The sequence below is a fragment of the Sarcophilus harrisii genome, chromosome 4 (assembly GCF_902635505.1).
Source record: "Sarcophilus harrisii chromosome 4, mSarHar1.11, whole genome shotgun sequence".
Taxonomy (NCBI): domain Eukaryota; kingdom Metazoa; phylum Chordata; class Mammalia; order Dasyuromorphia; family Dasyuridae; genus Sarcophilus; species Sarcophilus harrisii.
Window position 1 is genome coordinate 161,284,582 of NC_045429.1, and position 13,874 is coordinate 161,298,455.

Sequence of the window (13,874 nt, forward strand, 5' to 3'; positions counted from 1 at the left end):
TTTGAGGTTTTCTTGTCAAAGATAATTATTTTGTTTACCATTTCCTTCTCCAATTCATTTTACAGATAAGGAAACTGAGGCAGACAAAGTTAAGTGACTTGCCCAGGGTCACACAACTATAAGTGTCTGAGGCCAGATTTGAACTCAGAAAGATAAGTCTTCCTGATTCCAGTTTAGCTACTCTTCCCAATATACCACTTAGTTGCTCCAACCTGGCAAATGTATTTATTGTTAAGTTGTTTCAATTTTGTCCAACTTTTCTTGGCAAAAATAATGCAGGGATTTGCCATTTTCTTTTCCCGTTCATTTTAGAGATAAGGAATTGCAGCAAACAGGGTTACTTGGCAAGTGTTACAATAGTTAGAAGTGTCTGAGGTCAGATTTGAACTTAGGAAGATGAGTTTGACACATAGTAGGTGGTTAATAAATACTTGTCTTTTAACTTTTTTCTACAAAAAAAGTATCACATTCAATAATTTCTCTGTTCCTTTCAAAGGGAATAATATTCTACTATTTGTGTGATATTTTAATGATTAATGATATGATGATGATCAATATCATTAATTAATTATGATATCAATTATGGCATGAGATTAATATAATGTTAAATTAGACAGAGTCCTGTCTCATTATCTGAATTCTGAATAGTGTTGAAAAGAAAGTCTTAGGACTTAACCAGGTGGGAAAAAAGTAGGAGGAAACAAGCATTTATTGTCTACTATTTTCAAGCATTTTTCTTAGTTTAAAATATTTTCTCATTTGATTCTCACAATAAACCCACAATATAGATACTATTATTGTCCACATTTTATACTTGAGGAAACTAAAGCACAGAGGAGTTGCCTACAGTCATATAGTTAGTAAATGACCAAGGCCTGATTGGAACTCAAATCTTTCAATCTCCAGGCCACAGAGCTGCTAACAATAATTGATACAGAAAATACCCAATGTAATTTCTTCCTTATTTTATTCATTGATAAGGGTTATTTAAAATATCAGCCTTTTCTTAATGCTTATTGATAGGTCTCAGATTTTGAAATTATACTATAAGTGAAAGAAAATTAGAAAAATGATTCTTTAAAGTCACCAAAAATAATTTTTAATAGTACTTTTAAGATAATTTATTATCCTTTCTTGAAAAATTAGTCTATCATTAGTTATATTATTTCTAAGGTACCCACTACTATATGAGTACCCACACTGGGGTGTTATCAACTCTTGATTATCAATCATTGGGGTCAAAAGAAATGTGTAGTAAGTCATTTTAACATCTAATAAATTGTTAATACCCACTATAAGCTTATGTTCCTACTCTCACCTATAAATCTTATTTTAGCCAATAATCTCAGTTTCATTTTAAATATTCAGTCTCACCCATTCATGGTGGTTAAGTTTTATTCATAGCTAAATATTTATAAGAACAATAAGTATTTATAAATGCTTATTGAATGAATGATTGAATGGCTTCCTTCCAACAAGAGTCATTTGCATAATAGACAATAATAACTCATAAGGCTCTATCAATAGCAGTAGTTCTCAAACTTTTGTTCTCAGTATCTTCATACTATTAAAAATTATTGAGGATCTATCCAAAGAGTTTTTATTTATGTTTATATATTGATTATATTAGAAATAAAAACAAATTTTGAATTTATAGACCCTCTGAAAAGGTTTTGAAACCTCCAGTATTCTCTGGAGCGCACTCTGTGGTTTACAACCCCATATAGGGTCTTGTAACTGAATGTGGGGGTTTGATTTGTATACTTATTTTATATATCTAAATACCCAGAGTCACAAAAAATTGGGGGGCAAAAAAAGGTCATGAATGGAAAAAGTTTAAGAAGCCCTGGTCTATAGGATATAAGGGATGCTTGTTTATTTAATGAACAATAGAATGGTACATACAAGTTTAAACAGTCTTGTTTAATTGTAAAGCTGGTTTTGGCCAGATGTCCCCAAGAGAAAGAAGAAACCTATTTAGATTAATCACCCCTATGGAAGCTGGAACTGGTATTCTGAAGGAATATAAATTATAAAATATCAGGTCCTCATGCCCTCAGGAACAAAAATTTTGGTGTTTCTCCAAAGCTGATGGACTTCTCCCCTGTCTTTTCTCAATGAGTAGAAACAATGTACTAACTTCCTCTCTTTCACCACCATTTCAGCCCTTCTAGCGTAAGACTTCCTGCTGAATATTTATATTTAGCATAAAGGGTATTTTTTGCTTTTTCTTATATTTGTCTCATTTTCCATAATTTCTATGCATTTTTAAAAAATAACAAGCTTTAGACTGTCTTTTTTTTAAAAGACATCAGACAACACAATGAAGTGGATAAAAGACTCAGTTTAGAGTCACAGAGATTTGTTTTCAAGTCTCCCCTCAATATAAACTAGCAATTTGAGTATTAGCCAGTCCTATAATCTCTCACTACCCCCCCCAATGAAATGCTCTAAAATTGTAAATTACAATGGAATTGTTGGTTTTCATTAGTGGAGAGAATTTCACTCTGGAATTTCCCATCAAGGAAATCATGTCTACGAAGGGTCATATGTGCTTGTCTTTGTACACCATCTACCACATTAACATATGCAGGTAAGATCTTTGCATTTTTAAACTGATATCTTTTCTTTTTATATCACCTTGACTTCTATATATATCCTTTCCCTTGTGCTTACTTATCTATCAGTTTGGAAAAAAAGAGGAAAAAATCAGTAAAAACTAACCAGCACATAAACAATCTGACAGCATGTACAATGTTCAACACTCATGATCCCCCATTTCTTCAAAGAAGGGTCACATGCGATCTTTTTCAGGACTATTTGTTGAGGACTAAAAGAGGAATTTAGTTGTTTGTTAACAGTAATATCCGGTCCTGTCTAGAACTGAGCATTGACCAATTTTCCTTCCTGATGACAAAGGAACTTTTTTGTTTGTTTCTCCCTCCCTCATTTTTAGCAAATTATAAAACTAGGCTATAGACTGTTAGAGAGATGAGTAAAAAAAGGGACAAGAACAGAAAACAGATCAAGCATGCATAATCTATGGAAGAGGTAAAGTTTTTTTTTCTCTCTTTTTTTTTTAAAGCTTTAATCAAAAAAAAAAAAAAAATCAAGAAGCAAGTATTCCAATCTTGCTACTCAACTTTATATGAGAAGCTTCTGTGCCTCTGATTTGATTTTGAGAGGCTGGGTTGGGTAGTAGGTCACAATCTGTGTTCTGATTAGATTCAAGTCAGCAATGGGGAGGGAGGGTCCATAGTTCATGAGCACAAAAAATCAGCCTGTTCTAAGAGGAGGTGGGGGCCTGGAGCCAAGTCACTTAGAATAACCAGGCCATTGGCCCAGTTTATCTTGGCCCAATCCGAGGCATGGTTCCACTCATTGTCTTGGCTCCCTATGGTGATTATGTGAACCATGGGAATTGAAGTTGGAAAAAGAAGCAACAGGTTATCTGAGCCAGCTTCCTCTCTCTATAATGGGACCAATGATGAAGTCTTCAGTGTCTTTAGTAGCATGGCTCTTGTTGCTTTTTCCTTGAAAGGTCAGTCTGTGATGATCATCTTACTTTCAGGAAGTTTGTTTCAGTGCATTCCATCTAATTTTGGGTTTCCTTCATTTCATCCCATTTTTTCAGATATTTGGTTGAACTGTTCCAAATGACTCCCTGCTCCCCTGGTAATCTAATGAGACAGAATCTTTGCTGATACATAAAAATAGGATTGAAGCTAGGCAGGAATCAGCAACTTCTAAAACATTTTCCCAGCCAAGGGTCAGAAAAGCCAACTCTAGATTTGGCTTCTCTGCCTGTGTTAATATATCATGTGATAGATCTTAGTTAGATGGATGACCTTACTGAGCTCTTAATATCCTTCACCACCTTTTGGCTCCATCCCCAGGATTGTCTGAACTATATTGCACTATCTGTCACTTGTTTGAGTGAAAGTATTTGAAGGATTAGGGAGAATCAAAAAGAGAGAATCACATGCTTTACTAGTGGCAGTGAACCCAAGGAAAAGTAGCTATTTTCTAGAATAGGAGGAGTAGACCCAGGGTCAGGAAGCATGCTGCCTCAGGGGCCAGATAAATAGGGTATCCACCCTATCCAATGCTGAGCAGTGGACAGAAAAGTTGACTTTGGGGGCAGTTACTATCAAAAGTAAGAAGGACTCTGAAGGCTGAGGAAGGGAATGCAGAGAAGGCATGGGAATAACACACGTATGAATCATTGGATATTATTCCTCTGCATAAACGTGAAAATGACATCATATTCAACAATTTAATGCCCATGAATTTTATTTATTTATTCTTGACAAGGGAAAAATTTTAGGTCTTAATGTAACTTTACCTCATATAATTTTAAGGTGATCAAATATTGGTCTGAAGCAAGTCCCAATTTTTAATAACTAGTAGCAACTAGAGAAGTATTCCAGGAAATGGGCTACTCTGCTTCACTTAAATCCATTTCACATGCAAATCATGACACTCTTAGAAAATAAAGATTTTTTCCTGGAGCTGTCCAAGGAAAAGGTATAATTCATCTTGAAGAACACCAAGCCAATGATAAAGAAAAGTAAGAACCAACCCTTGGTTCCATATCTTGCTCTAACACTCCATATTTGGTTAACTGGAAATATAGTTTTTCCAGTTCAAATACCTTCTAAGTTCATCTGAATATGTTTTTTTTTTTCCCTTCACTATCTTAAATGTAGAGCATTCTCATGTATTATCTTCAGCTTATCTTCTTTCTATCTTGTTTGTACATAGTTGTTTACATGTTGTATTCCTCACCTGACTATAGGCTCCTTGAGAATAGAAACAGTCTTGTTTTTCTTGTCCAATATTATTACAACTGACAAGATTTTTTCCTTGAATTAGACCTGTAATTTCTTTGGTATAGGGAACTCCCAGTGAAGAAACTTCTTCTATAAATGTGTCGTGAAGCAACTGCTCATGGACTTACGGGCTTGGAGGGATGCCTAGGACCCTGAGAAGTTAAATGATTAGCCCAGAGTCACATAATCAATACATATCAAAGGCAGAACTTCACCCCAGATCTTCCTGCCTCGATGGCCAGTTCTTTGTCCACTACAGAGATACAGCCCCTCAACTGATAAAAGGCCTTTTAAAAATGGCAAGGGAGATTCTATTTAGAGATGCCATTAGAAAATTCTGTTTTGATCTAAAATAAATATTATCAGTTTCTTGGGTGTCTTCAGGCTTTAATGTTTAAGTCCTATGATCTTTCAATTGTAATGTTTACATGAGATATTGAGACCTTAAGATCAAAAAGGCTAAATATAGAATGGCAGCATGTTATTAACATTGTTTTTCCTCTTCTTTAAATATGTACTAATTGCAGGACATCCATCTTATTCAAGGGATGCTCAGAATAGCTCTCAGCAGAACTGGAGGCTGAAGAACAATACACCTTGAATCATGAGATTTTGGATTCTCTGAGTCAGCCCTAGAGTGGTATGCATTCTATTCCTCATCTGCCAGTGGCATTGGGCCCCCATGCCAGCTTGATTAATTTGGCTCAGGATATCATGAGGATGGAAATAGAAAGATGCTGAAACTTTAACAGTGAAAAAATATATTGTATAATATTTGATGTTACAGAGTTATATATATGTATATATATGCATGTATCTTGCTAAATGCTTTGCTAAAATCTAGGTGTTTGATGTCTATGAGTCTTCCCCTGATCTAGTAGATATAACTGTATAATATATTATCATATATAATATAAATTTATATATATAACTTTTATGTACATGTAAAAATATATAGCATGATACATATGTATATGTTTATCTAATAGATCAGGAGGACATTATGAATATCAAATATTTAGGAAATTTTTGGAAAATTCTTTTTTGTGAATATTTCAGAGAGATACTCAATAGATGATAATAGATTTAAGAAGATGTGAAACTGGTTAGATGATTAGACACAATAATGCCTAAAAAATCTTAGTGTTTGATGGTTTATAAACTCAAAGTGAACTAACAATATGATATTTTCTTAAAAGTTGATGCCATCTTATAATATGATACTTAGAACAGAGCTTCCAGGAAATAAGGAAATGATAGTCTTACTCTACAGGAGATTCATTGGCATGACTAATGTCATGTAGCTAGTAAGTTTTAAAGGCAGATTTGAATCCAGATTCTCAGAATCTAAGGCACTGCTCTTTCTATTGTCTGTCTATGCTATAGTCAAACTTGAAAGCCAGCTGATCTCATTTTATATGTTCCTTCCTCCATATGTTTGTAAATACCACCATCTCATACCTAAAACTCCTTCCTTTCACAATCTGATGAAATCTCTGTATTGTTCCCTTCAGGATTAGTTTGAAGTTATCAAATCTAGGATATCAACTTTTCCTGAATAGAATATTTTGCTTAGCTTTTCCTTCTAGTGTTATCATCTCTCTTGTATCACATATAATTTTATACATGTTAAATTCTCAATTAAGTTGCTCTTTAAGGAAAGATTCTGTAGTATTTTTATTTTGTATCATCAGGAACTAAAATAATAACCGGTACATGTGAGCTTCTGGGGATACAGAAATAAGGTACTTTTTGTTGAGTTCAATTAAGTAGGATACACTCAAACTCCTCATCAATCTGGTCAGCCTTATCTAGTTTTGCAAAATCTCTCTGAAAAGTTAGAACCCAAAATTAAATGGATTATCTCAGGCAGGACTGAGGAGGTGTTGGAATGATGCAGAGGAGCACATAGTAAGTGATTAATAACTGCTTATTGATGAACTGATTGATTCAAGTCCACTGGAACATTTACTTACCATGTTCTGAGCACTGTGTTAGTCTATAGTAGTCTAAGACTAAATTATTATTTTAACTAAGTCAACAATTAAGCACCTACTATATGTGAAGCAAGGTACTAAATTCAAGGAATAGAAAAAAAAGTGAAACAGTTTCTGCTCTCAAGAAGCTCACAGGGTAATAGGGAAAGTAAGTTGCAAACAATCATATATGAACAAAGTACCTCCAAAATAAATCAAAGATAATCTGAGAGGGAAAGCATAAGCATTAAGAAGAGTAGGAAAGGAACCTTGAAGAAGATAGGATTTCAGTTGGGATGTCAAGGAAGCTAAGAGGCAGAGATGAAGAAGGAGAAAGTTCTGGGCATGAGGGATATTTGCTACAACACATTGTTGGACCACATTAAGCTTTTGGTTACTGAAAAGTGATAGTTCATCATAAATATGGAAACATTTTCCTTAAATATTTTTAAATGTTTTGTTCATTCCTAAAGTATCAACCACTTAAAGGAAAAATTATGTTAAAGATGGTGGAAAAATATCTCAGTCCCCTGAAACACCAAAAATATCTTTCATAACTGAACCCCAAAATCTCTTCCTTCGAAAATTGTTTCCTTCTCTCTTTTCCCTTGCCAACAGCCTAAACTTGACCTTCAAGGAAATCTGAATATTGCCTCTGAATCTCTAAATGGAGTGTTGGCAAATGCACTGTCTCTTAATCAAGATTAAAAACCTCTCCTAAGAAATTAAATGGAAGAAAAATGATGTGCAGAAGTATTGAACTTTCAAATCACAGGGGCATGTGATGATTTTCATTTTAACCCTATCTAACCCTGTCTCCAGAGTTATCTTGTGTCAGCAATCAGGCATATTTAACTGGCACAGTTTAGGCTGAATTTCAGAAGGATCATAGGATTTAAGTTAGTTTAGAGATTTCCAGGACTAACTCCCTCATTTTATAGATGCAGAAACCATCTTGGAAACTCAAGTATGGGGCAGGAGAGTGTGCTATACTCAGTGAAGAGAATCTATATTCAAATCTTATATTTAATACTTGTTAGCATTGTAAATATAAGTAATCCCTGATGCTATCTGGGTCTTAATTTAAATAAACTGCTGAAGCTAGAGAAAATGATAGCTCTAGTAATTACCTTATTGAATTGTTATAAGAACTGAAATAATTATATGAATGATTACAAAGCACTATTTAAAATGCTATACAAATGCGAGTTGTTATTAATAAATAATCTTCTCTGGCTCACACAGATAGTGCAGTAATTTCCTTTAGATGAAGCACATCTTTTCATCTGGAACTATTATATCAGCCTAAATGAGGCCATTAAAAAAATTTAGTTATCTCTTTCCAAATTCAGAACCAATGGCTCTTCTTTTCAAATATCAGCCCCTTTTTAATTTTTTACATCTCCCCTTACAAATTTCAGCTTTCTGCCTAAGTAAGTTTACTTCCAACGTTCCTTGGTTCTACTTAACCATCAATAGAACCTGAAAGACTAACTCCATAGCTATCCCAGTTGGGAAAACTCCTTTTTCCTGAGTTCAAATCCAGCCTCAGACATTTACTAGCTGTGTGACTCTGGGCAAATCATATATCCCTGTTTGCCTCAGTTTCCTCATTTATCAAATGAGCTGGAGAAGGAAATAGCAAAGTGCTCTAATATCTTTGCCAAGAAAACCCCAAATGGGGTCATGAGGAGTAAGACACAACTGAAAAAGGACTTAATAGTTTTAATAAAGCTATTCCTGGCCTCATTTCCAGTGTTTCCCATTTTCCACTTCTCAAAGGGTTCTGGAGAATGGCTCTCCACAACATCAACATGGGACAGTGGAAAAATCACAGCTTCTAGAATCAGAAGCCCTGGATTCAGATCTGCTTTTGATGTTTATTAAATGTATGACTTTGGGTGTCAGTTAATTTTCCTAGACCTCAGGTGTTTGCTTTTCAAATTCTTTTTGCTTTTCAATTGTTTTTCAATTCTTGATCTTCAGTAATTCTTACTCCTAGCCTGCCATTTCCATTTTAGTTTGATACCACTTCATTACATCATGCTGCCTTTTCCTAAGGTCAATCATCACAAGGGAAGAAAGGCAAACGAAAGACTACCACAATTCCCAAAAGTGGAGCATGAATGTAGTAGGGCCATGGTTAACAGGAGGTGATATCATGTGACCGGTCTGAGAGGCTAAGGAATGGTGACGCTCTTCTGAAAGAAAATTTTTGAGTCAACTTGTGACCTTGAAAGACCTTTCAGAGCAGGCAAGTCCTTTTCACTATTCACTGAGGATATCAAACAAGGAACAAATTTATATGTACTCAGCGATTCACTATCAAGAAGCAATTTTTCAAGACTGAAGGGCAATGATTTCGCTTAGCAAGCTTTTACTTGATACTTGACTCAGTGCCCTTCTTTTTCATGGCATCTTCAAGGCAAAAAGATTGCATGGTGTCTTTACTTGGTCCAGATTGTTTTTCATAGTTCAAATATTAAAATGGATCAATCAGTAAAGTATAAGATATGGTTGTAATAATAACAATAAAAATGCAAATATGATCAAACCACAATAGAACTCAAATGCCATTGAGTCCTAGCATCTGTATAGGAATCCTCTTTGCATCATTCCTGACAGAGTCTCTGCTTGAATATTTCCATTTACTGAAAATTCTAACAACCTCTTAATTAGTCTCCCTGTACTCAGTCTCTCCTTTCTCCAACAATCTTCAATAGAGTTACCAGATTGGTGTTTCTAAAGTACAGGTATGTTCATATTATTCTTCTGCTATAAGAACTCCAGTGTTTCCCCCTTGCCTCCATAATAAAACTCCAGAATTCATGTGTTTGACATTTAAAGACTTTTACAACCTGCCTCCAACCTAGCTTTTCAATTTGATCATGCATTACTCATCTTCCCACATTCCATAGCCCAGCCAAAATGACCTAAAGATGCTCCCTAATGAGGATATTCTATCTCCCACCAGCTTTGGCATAGGCTTCCCTCCCTTTCCCCATGCCTGGAATGCTTACCTTTCTTATCTTACCACTCAGCACCCTTAGTTTCCTTTAAATTAAATAATAATTAATTAAAATTAAATTAAAATAAATAATAAACAAATATTGAACATTAAATAATAAATATTAATTTTTAATAAATTAAATAAATCCCCCAAACCCCAGCCTTCAATCAATCTCTCTATATTTAGTTCTCAGTAGCTCCTCCCCATACAATGCAATCATTTTGTATTTATGATATATTTTCTTATCTATAAATATCATATCTTTCACCACTACCATCCAAACTAAAAGTTCTTCCCCCCTCCCCCCGAGGCAATTGGGGTTAAGTTACTTGCCCAGGGTCACACAGCTAGGAAGTGTTACATGTCTGAGATCAGATTTGAACTCAAGTCCTTCTGACTTCAGGACTGGTGCTCTATCCACGTGTCACCTAGCTGCTCCTAAACTATAAATTCTTGAGGGAAAGCATTGTTTCTTTTTTAGATTTCTATCATAAGTACCTGACACAGAATCCAGCATGTAGTAAGTGCAGTTTAGCATATCAAAATAAAGTGTTGAGCTGTACTGATTGATGAGAATTGGTGCAAACTTGCTTATCCCTCTATATCTAACCAACCTCAGACCATGCTTCACATGCATTAACCCTGGACACCTTTCAGGAGTCCTGCTGCTCACTAACACAAATCCTATCTTTTTGAGCTCTTTTCCCCCAAAATGTAATCAAATACTCCTTCTTGACTATTCCATGGCTCTACTCATCATTCCTGTGATTCCTTAGAGCAATATTTCTTTCCCTAACCTTATTTCCCTATTTGTGTTGTTTAGAATGTAAGTTCCTTGAGAGATGAGTATCCCTAGATCTTGGTCTGTTGCCTAGTACATAATAGATGGTTAATAATAGCTGTTTCGTTCATTTATTCACTCATGCTTAATAGATGCTTATTGGACTAGACCAGAATACTACCTATTCTAATTTTTAACAGCTCTTCTCTATACTAAAACTTAATCTGCCTCCCTTTGATTTACACCCATTTGTTCTAAATCTGCCATCAGGAGCTACACAGATTGAGTTTAGACCTTCTTTCAGACGACAGAATTTTAGAATCAAAGACATAGAATTAGATGGGATCTTTGAAATCATTTAGACCAAGTGTCTCATTTTACAGATGAAAAAACTGGTGCTCAGGAACAATTTGCCCAAGACTATATAAATAATGAGTAGCACAGTTGAGATGTAGATCTTCTGACTCTAAATCCAGCACTCTTTTTACTGCACCATAGGAAACCTTGGAATACATCTAATCAAACCTTTACCTGTCAGCCTCTACATGTTGTGAAAGGAAGAGACGGTCAGTTTGGGACTCCTCCAAACAAGTCTTCCTCTCAGTCTTGCTGGCAGTGTATAAATCACACTTAAACAACATACCAGTAGGGTGACCAATTATTTGGGTTTCTTTCCCCTGTGGGTATATTGTCCAATCAGAAAGATCCTATCATTATGGCTTCTGAAAGAATGTACATAGTTGCTTTAGAAAAAGGGAACAAGCAAACTTGTGCTAAAATACTCCTTAACTTAGGGGACCCCCCTCCTTAACTCTGAGATTGGCTCATTGAGCTTTAACCTTCCTTGAGGACTTTCTGTTCCTTTGTTCCCATGTCCTCAGGTGGAAGTCTTGGCTGAACTTTACTAAGTTTGACCCGGGCTCTAGATACCATAGCATGACCTCACTTACATTACATAACAACAGTCAACTCCCAGGCATCCAACCTAATCCTATAAAAGTTCTATTTGAAGTTAATCCATTGCTAATTCTGTCAAAATAATCTTCCATATCCCCCTAAAGTAAAAGAAAAAATTTGTTCCACAGTGTCTCCTGACTGGATGCAAAGTCCAATTCCCCAGATGCTTCACTTGATCTGTCCCTTAGAAAGTTTGGAATAGAGACAATATGGAGGGAAGGAAAGCATGATGACTGTTTGTGGTTTGAACCAGTCTCTTCTGCTCCAATTCTTCCTTCTGCTTTCCTCCAGAGAAAAAAGAAATGAGAGAAGATGCAGCAACTGAATGTTTATCTGTGTTTGTGCATGTGCATATATGTATGTATGTGTGCTTGTGCATCCCACAATGATCTGTGGGGTAGGCTGGTATTAAAGAAAGAGTGCCTAGAACATAGTAGGTGTTTAATAGTGCTTATAAACTGACTGATTCCAATGAACTAAGATACATTTTCTTGCATTACTATCTCCAATGCAGAGAGATAAGGAAACTTGTATCAACATTCATGTAGAACATCAAACTAACTCCCTAGGATCATGGACCGAGGGGAGGGAACTCAGAGATCATCTTATCTCCTCCTTTTCCATCACTTTATAAATGAAGAGACTGAGATCTACACTGATTAAATGACTTGCCCAAGTCATAAAGGCAGTAAATGTTAGGATCAAGATTTTAGTCCAAAACCTTTGACCCTAGAACTAGCAACCTCTCCACCATTCTCAATAGCTATGCAACAAAGATAATGAGTTTGTTTTTTTCACGGGAGTAGGAGTAATGACCTTAGAGATCATTAGATCTACACTCCCTGTTTTCTTCTTATTGTTTAGTCTTTTCTTATTTGTGTCTGACTTTTCATGATTCCATTTAATGTTTTCTCGGCAAAGATACTAAAGTGGTTGTTAATGTCCTTTTCCAGCTCATTGACAGATAAGGAATTGAGGTAAACAGGTTAAGTGACTTGCCAAGGATCATTCAAGTAGTAAGTGTTTGGACCATATTTGAACTAAGATCTTCCTGACTCCAGATCCAATATTCAATCCAGGGCACCATATTGCTGTCCTATTTTCTGGACAGCTTCAATTTAAATTATCCCAATCAGATCCATCATTTTCTTATGGATATAAAAGAAGAAGAGAGGAGGAGAAGTGGAAGAAGAAAAGGAGGAGGAAACAAAGGAAGAAGAAGAAAATGGAGTGGAAGGAGGAAGAGGAGGAGGAGGTAAAACAGAAGGCAGAGTAAGAGAAGGAGGAGAAGGAGTAAAAGAAAGAGGAGAAGAAGAAGAAGAAGAAGAAGAAGAAGAAGAAGAAGAAGAAGAAGAAGAAGAAGAAGAAGAAGAAGAAGAAGAAGAAAGAAAGAAAGAAAGAAAGAAAGAAAGAAAGAAAGAAAGAAAGAAAGAAAGAAAGAAAGAAAGAAAGAAAGAAAGAAAGAAAGAAAGTTGTTTAATATTTTTGTATCCATACTAAAGAGCTGCTGAAGTCAGGAAACCTGTGTTCTGGGTCTGACTCAGCTATTAAAGATTTTAGACTTGGTGAGTCTAAGGGGTAAGACAGTATGGGTACCGTGGAATGAGTACTGAGTGATGTTACTGATGATGTAGTGTCACTTCCTTGGTTTGTCACATGTTTGGCATTAGACAAGTCATTTAATTCCTCTAGGCTGCCGTTTCCTCATCTTTAAAATGGAGGAGGAGTTGGATTAAGTGGTCTATGATGTGCAGTTCTATAATCTAGTTATTCCAGGTACTAAAATGAACCAGTATTTGAATCCCAGACCTGACAATTGAATTAAGAGTCTGTATTAACTTAACAAAATAATTTCTCTCTTGGTTTGAATTTCCCCATAGGTTGAATGAGAGAATAAAACTAGATGATCTTTACTGTCCTTTCCAACTCTAAACCTCTAACAGGAGAGTAATGGAGCCTAGCACATGCCCCTGAATGCCTAGGAAAGAATTTCTCTACATAGAGGGACTAAGTAAACTGACTCTGGGAGAAGCTTAATGATTTTAAAAAGACTCCCTTGGAGAAATATTAGTGCATGTGTAGATATTGTGTAATTGGTTCTGGTCTGCTAATCACATGGTGAATATAAGACTCTTTTCTTGACTGCAAAGGCATTAAAAAAAGCCTGAGTTTGCCTTGCCCATTTTCTTGATTGCTTTGCTTGTGAGTGTCACATTTTAAGGGAAGAGGCCTTGGGACCTCCCTGCCAAGAGTAACATATAGTTCAGAAAAAAAAAAAAAAGAAAAGAAAGGAAAAAAAAAAGAACTTAGCCCTTGGT

At 35.5% G+C, this 13,874-nt stretch overlaps 1 long non-coding RNA gene across 2 annotated transcripts in view; it reads left to right on the forward strand.

The window, feature by feature from the left end:
- Positions 1-2,967: 2,967 nt before the first annotated feature.
- The window catches only part of LOC105750485, a 44,825-nt gene continuing 33,918 nt past the window's right edge, over positions 2,968-13,874 (forward strand). For both annotated transcript variants that reach the window (XR_001121068.3, XR_001121067.3), the window contains exons 1-2: positions 2,968-3,051; positions 5,360-5,472. This is a non-coding gene — a long non-coding RNA (uncharacterized LOC105750485). The remainder of the gene's footprint in view (positions 3,052-5,359; positions 5,473-13,874) is intronic.